Source organism: Arachis duranensis, chromosome 4 (assembly GCF_000817695.3).
Source record: "Arachis duranensis cultivar V14167 chromosome 4, aradu.V14167.gnm2.J7QH, whole genome shotgun sequence".
Lineage (NCBI taxonomy): Eukaryota > Viridiplantae > Streptophyta > Magnoliopsida > Fabales > Fabaceae > Arachis > Arachis duranensis.
Window position 1 is genome coordinate 80,006,750 of NC_029775.3, and position 6,232 is coordinate 80,012,981.

A 6,232-nucleotide genomic window follows, 5' to 3' on the forward strand; every position below is an offset into this window, starting at 1 on the left:
ATTTGTTTTCAATTTACTCTACTATTTTTTTTCTTCTTTGGGCTCTGTTAATTTTGACATCACACTGCTCTCAGTTTATGATTATACTACTCATTCTTTATCTTCAAAATCTCAATTTATTCTTTAGTTTCAAGATCACATCTCATTCTTTGTTAAAATTTTTTGTTGAGAATATTTTATAGTCAATAAGTGTCAAAATAAATAGTATTTTTGACAATTAATAAGTATCACAGAAAATATGTTCTTAAAATTTTCTAACAAATTATTTTTGACAGCCAATATTTATCAAAATAAGATTTAAATTTTTTTCAAAATCGCTTATATGTTAAAAATACTATTTTTGACAAAACTTTTATTAACATATTTTCATAGTTAAAATAGTGTCAAAATTTATTTTTTTTTGACAAATTTTAATTTTTTTACACATTATAACACTCAAAAATAATCTATATTATTGTAGTGTTGTACGTGAAGATAATAGATATAGTGGTTACATAAAACTCTTAGGATGTGAAAAACATATGTCAAATTAATAGAAGTCAATCGTGAATAAAAAACTTTGAAATTGATGGGATTGAGGTGTATTTATAAAGAAAGAAAAAGAATCAGTTACCATTATTACTTAATGTTTATATTATTTTTGATAAATATTTTTAAACATATCTTCAGTGTTATTATGTGAGAGATGGATTAATAGTTAGAGTTGAAATTATTCAATGTATGTATGTGTGTATATTAATTTTATATTCTAAAATAATTATTTTTTTAATCTTTTAAATTCATTTAAGAAACTAATGTATTCGAATAATTAATTTGTTTAGATATATTAACTAAAATTAAAAAATAAAATAAATACCTATTTTGAAAAAAAAAGAATATTTAGTATAAATTAATCTTTAGAAAAAACTTTGTAAAATAAATATATATGTATTTATATAACATAAAGAATTTATAGGTATCAAAAAATATTCATCAGAGAAAGTAGTTGTTTAAATTGATGGATAATTTCTTTAAAAACTTTTGTAAGTGAAGAGAATAGATAAAATGATTAAATATATATAAATTGATGTAAAAAAATCTATTTTAAAAAAAGTCAATTTTGGATAAAAAATAATTGTTTTTAAATCTTATAAATTCCTTTAAAAAAATTGATGTAAAAAAAATCTGTTTCAATAGACACATATATTCGGGGTTTATGGCAAAGAAAATTCATATTAAAAATTTTAGTATAGTAACATACAATAAAATTTTATGAGTAAAAAGTATTATTCATGATGTAACCATAGTTGATTAACTACTATTAATTTATAGTGCACAACACACACTATTATGATATCAAAAAACGTGTGAATATTTACCAAGCTATGTACATAATGAACAGTACTACTTGATCATTTTCTTCTAACCGAAGTATAATATATTATTAGAAAGCTTAGTAAAAAAATCAGATTAACCTTATAGCTCAGTCAGAAATATTTATTTAGCAATTATCATACTATAGAATATTTATATAAATTCGGTAAATTGCTCCAACTGCGGTACATTATTTTTGAAATTATGAGGTGTGGTTCTATCACTTTGATATTCTGTTTTAGTACAAAAATGTCCATTAACAATACACACCAGACTTCATCTACAAAGAAAGATTTTTCTGAAGATGAACTAATAGAGATTTTGGTGAAGACCGAACCAAAGATATTTACCAGGTATAAATGTTTGAGCAAACAATGGTATTGCCAATTATTTTCCTATTAATTTATGAAAAAAAAATTTAACAACCAAAGATAAGCATTTCAGCATTCTGTTAACATTTGGTTTTCTTCCATGGGACATCGGGTGTGAATGACTTACAAGCATTCATGAATAATCTCAAGTCACTACACCTATTAGGTTTTCATTCAATACATCCAAAATTTGATGGTTGAGTGTCATTGGATGTGACAATGGGTTGGGATGTGTAAGGTACAATTTTCATGGACTCCCATCCGAGATCATGCTATGGAATCCTTTAACAAGGCGAACACAAGTTTTAAAAGATCCTGGATCAGTTTGTTTTTTGCATGCTGTTTGTATATATAATTTTGGATATATGAGTGGCATTGATCAGTACTATGTAGTTCACAGTTATAAGAGGAGTTTTTAAAACAGGAGGCTGAAATTCACATATTATGATTCTCAAATGAATACTTGGACTGAGCATGTCACCAGTGACAAAGTAATTCAGTACTTGATACATATTAATAGATATATTATAATACAACAAGCTATTAGATATATCTAAAAGATATTTTTTAAATCTAGTCCTTTAGATGCTACTAAGATTTCAATATAATATGATCTACACACATAAATAATATAACAAATTCCAAGTTTTTGGGATTATAGTTGCAACAAGTTTCTATGTAATAAATATCATCTATTAGATAGGAGCAATCACTTTATAAATAGGTTGTGTGTTAGGAAAGAAATATCATGCTAACATAGATTTTTAATTGTTAAAATAACAAATGACAGACATCATAAAAAAAGCCAATGATTTGAAATAATGATAGCCCTATATATTTCTGCTAACCACAATCTATATGAATATATGAAATTCTCATTTAATATTATTTATAGTTGAAATAAAAGTGAGTGATTTTAACGAGTACCTGTTTATGGAGTTCTTTTTGTATGAACACATTTCCCCAGGGCCAGAACTTGGTCCTGAGCTCTCATCGTATCCTCAGCAGTAAAAATTGTGCCCTTCACATTCTCTAACAACTCTCTCTTATGCTTCTTCAACTTCGTCATCCCAGCCCTTAAAGCCTCCGCTTCGGACAGCAGCACGATGGCCTTGGACTCAGCGTCGGAGGAGCGCTTACGCTCACCAACAAGCTGAGTGAGAAGAGAAGTTTCAGCTTCCGAAAGCCAGAGAAGCTCGGCACCAGCATCCTCGGCATCCTTTGTTGCCTTTAGTTGAGCCGTCTCTGCCGCCTCCAACTCCCACTTCAACTTTCCGACCTCCGCCTGAGATTGGCGAAGCTTGCCATCCAGGAGACCCACTTGAGCCAGCACCGGCTCCGCCTTGCGGACGATGATGGTAGTACGGAGAAGAGCCCAGTATGCCGACCTCATTTGACTAGCGACGTCATAGTCATGGAAGTACTCCTCGGTCCCTGGGAGGAGGTATTGGTCAATGAAAGTTAGAGCATCAAAATTCCGATCCATCATTGACAGCACCGGTCCCTCCCCCTCTACGTTCTCACCAGTCCCGCCCTCCTCCACTTCCTTCTCGCCTCAGTGGTCAAAACCACCACCACCTCCTCTTCAAGCCCAGTAGCAATCGGCCTAGGTGAAACAAGATCCCCACCTCCAGTCGAGACCATCTCCTGAGAAACAATCCAGGAATCTACCTGAGGACGGGATTGAGGAGTCAAATGAGAAGCTTCCCCACCCTTTTTCTAGGATATAGCGGCCTTCAACCTTGCCAACTGGGTCAACCCGTCGGCCATCTGGACTGAAAAGAGAGAGAAAAACAAAGCGTAAGTCTCAAACCCAGAAAGAAGAGATAGGTCAAAAGAAACATTTAATAAACACACACCAATATAAGTCCGGCACATCTCTGAGTCACCTATGACATCCCGGGGATTCAACGGCCGCTCTTCAAAGATCAACCACAAGACATCAGCGATGTCTTTATTCTCATAAGAGAGCATCTTGTAAGTGACGTGCATCAAATACGACCCACCAGCATCAAAGTTCCAGTACGTCGCAAATCGCTGCCTCCCTCGAGAGTCAACCAAAAGGGATGGTGACCCCAAGCAAGGCGCACCTTAAAATACTTTCCTTTAAAACCATGAAAGGAGTCTTCAAACAGCCTAAAGATCCGCTACTTTGAAACAATACATAACCGTTTTTGTGCTTCCCCTCCTTAGTCAGAAGAGTATATAGAAAGAAAAACAGAAACACTTTCACCCGAAAAAGAAGTTCCAAGTACTCACAGAATAACTCAAAAGTCCAGATGGCCGCCCAACTATTGGGATGTAGCTATGACGGCGTCACCGAATATTGGTAGAGCAGTGCCTACACGAACTTTGAGAATATTCATTATTTTTCTCTTGCAATTTGGTTTCACGTTTAATAATAAACACAAATAGAAAATTCATTACATGCATACTTGCATTTTATAAAATATTATATTGTAAAATGATAAATTAAATTTTGAAGTATCATATTATTTAATTAATATATATCATTAATTATTTATTTTGTATTTTTTTTAGATAAATATTAATTTTACCGTTTGTTTTCATATATCATTTATGTAAAGATAAATTAAATTTGTCCTATGTAATATCAATTGGTTAACATTTAGTACTAATTATTTACTATATTGCTTCTATTTTAATGAACCAGCTCCTCATTCATAACAACTTTTATTTTAGGTTTAATTATTCTATCAGTCCCTATAATTTTATTAAATTTTTAATTAGATCCTTATATTTTTTTTTTTTGATTGAATCCCTATACCATATCAAATTTTGTAATTAAGTTCCTATCGTGACAAAAGCTTTGGAATTAATGGAATATTCTATTAAACAAAATAAATATATAACACTTGATTAAATATTCTATATAATTTAACAAAAAATTTTTTAATTCTAACATTTTTATCATGGTAGGGACTTAGTTATAAAATCTAATTTGGTATAGAGACTCAATTGAAAAAAAATATAAGGATCTATTTGAAAATTCGATAAAACTATAGAGACCGACATAATAATTAAATTTTTATTTATTAACTAAAATTCTATTTTGCATGATTCTTAATTCTACTATTTGACAACAAATAAATTAACCATTTTAAGTTTTTTTTTTAATTTTATTTTACAATCTTAATTTTGTTTTGCTTTGTATTTTTTGTTTAGTTTATTTTTAATCGAATTTGATTTGTTTGTTTATTCTAAAATCTTGTTATTATATTTTTTAAACTTCTTATATGCAGTTTATTTTTGGGAAAAAATTATGGCACTAATATTTAAAAATAAAAATGTAACGAAAAGAAAGAGAAAAGGAGTTGAAATAAAAAATTCAATAACAAAGGTCAATATTATAATTACAATTAAAGCTTTATTTTTTTTAATATGTCTTTTTTCATGTAAAAAGAGTAGTTAAAAACTATAAAAATATTATTTAAATTTTTTTAAATGAATAACTAAATCTAATATTTCAATTGAGAATTTATTCCTACTCTCATTTTTTCTTTGTAACTATTGCTTTTTATTTTTTTCAAATACAAGCAAATAAAGGTGAAATAATGCAGATATATTTACATTTATTTAAAAAAATGATTGCTGATTTGTTTTATATAAGTTGTAAATCAAGGCGTTATAACATTTGATTATTGTAGAATTTTTTTGAGATTTTTCTATCAATACTTAATTTGTTATATTTTAAAATCTAAAATAATAAATCGTATTACTTCTTTATTTATGTGTAAAATTATTTTTATTTTGAATTTTGTACATTTTCAAGTTATAACTTTGTTATGTTTATACTCTAAATTTTTGAAGATAATAACCTATTTCTTGATAACATAACGTGCTTATGAATAAATAACTTTAAATTTAAAAGAAGTTCTTGATTATTCACTTGCATTTCATATCTTTAATTTTTATTTAATTGTCTTTAATATTATTTGTTTATTTATTTAAAGATTCTCTTCAAAAAACTATCAATTTAGTATTCAAATTATTTTCTAATTTTATTTTTAGATATGTTTTCAAATTACAACCACTATATTTTCACTCAACTATATCCTATTCAAGAAAAACAACCGAATAAATATCTAAAATTTTCTTTCTTCCTTCTTTTTACTATTTCAACTCTTAATATTCACAATTATTTAATTTTTCTCTTTTTTTATTCTTCCTTAATAATTTTATATGAATTGAAAAATTATTTTATTTTATTCATCAAAATAAATTATTATGTTATCATTGTTATTTGTTTATTCAACCAAGTGACCAACTATAAAAATACAAATAATTTTTATTTTTTTTAAATTTTTAGAAAATATAACTGCAATGATCATTGAATTATATGACTTAACATTTAAAGATGGTTTTGTAAATGAATATTGCTTGATAAAATTTTATATTCTTATGAATTATTTTTATGAACTTAAAAACTAAAGGAAACAAAAGTTATTAATACCCATAAGAATAATTCAAATGCTCCATTAACATAG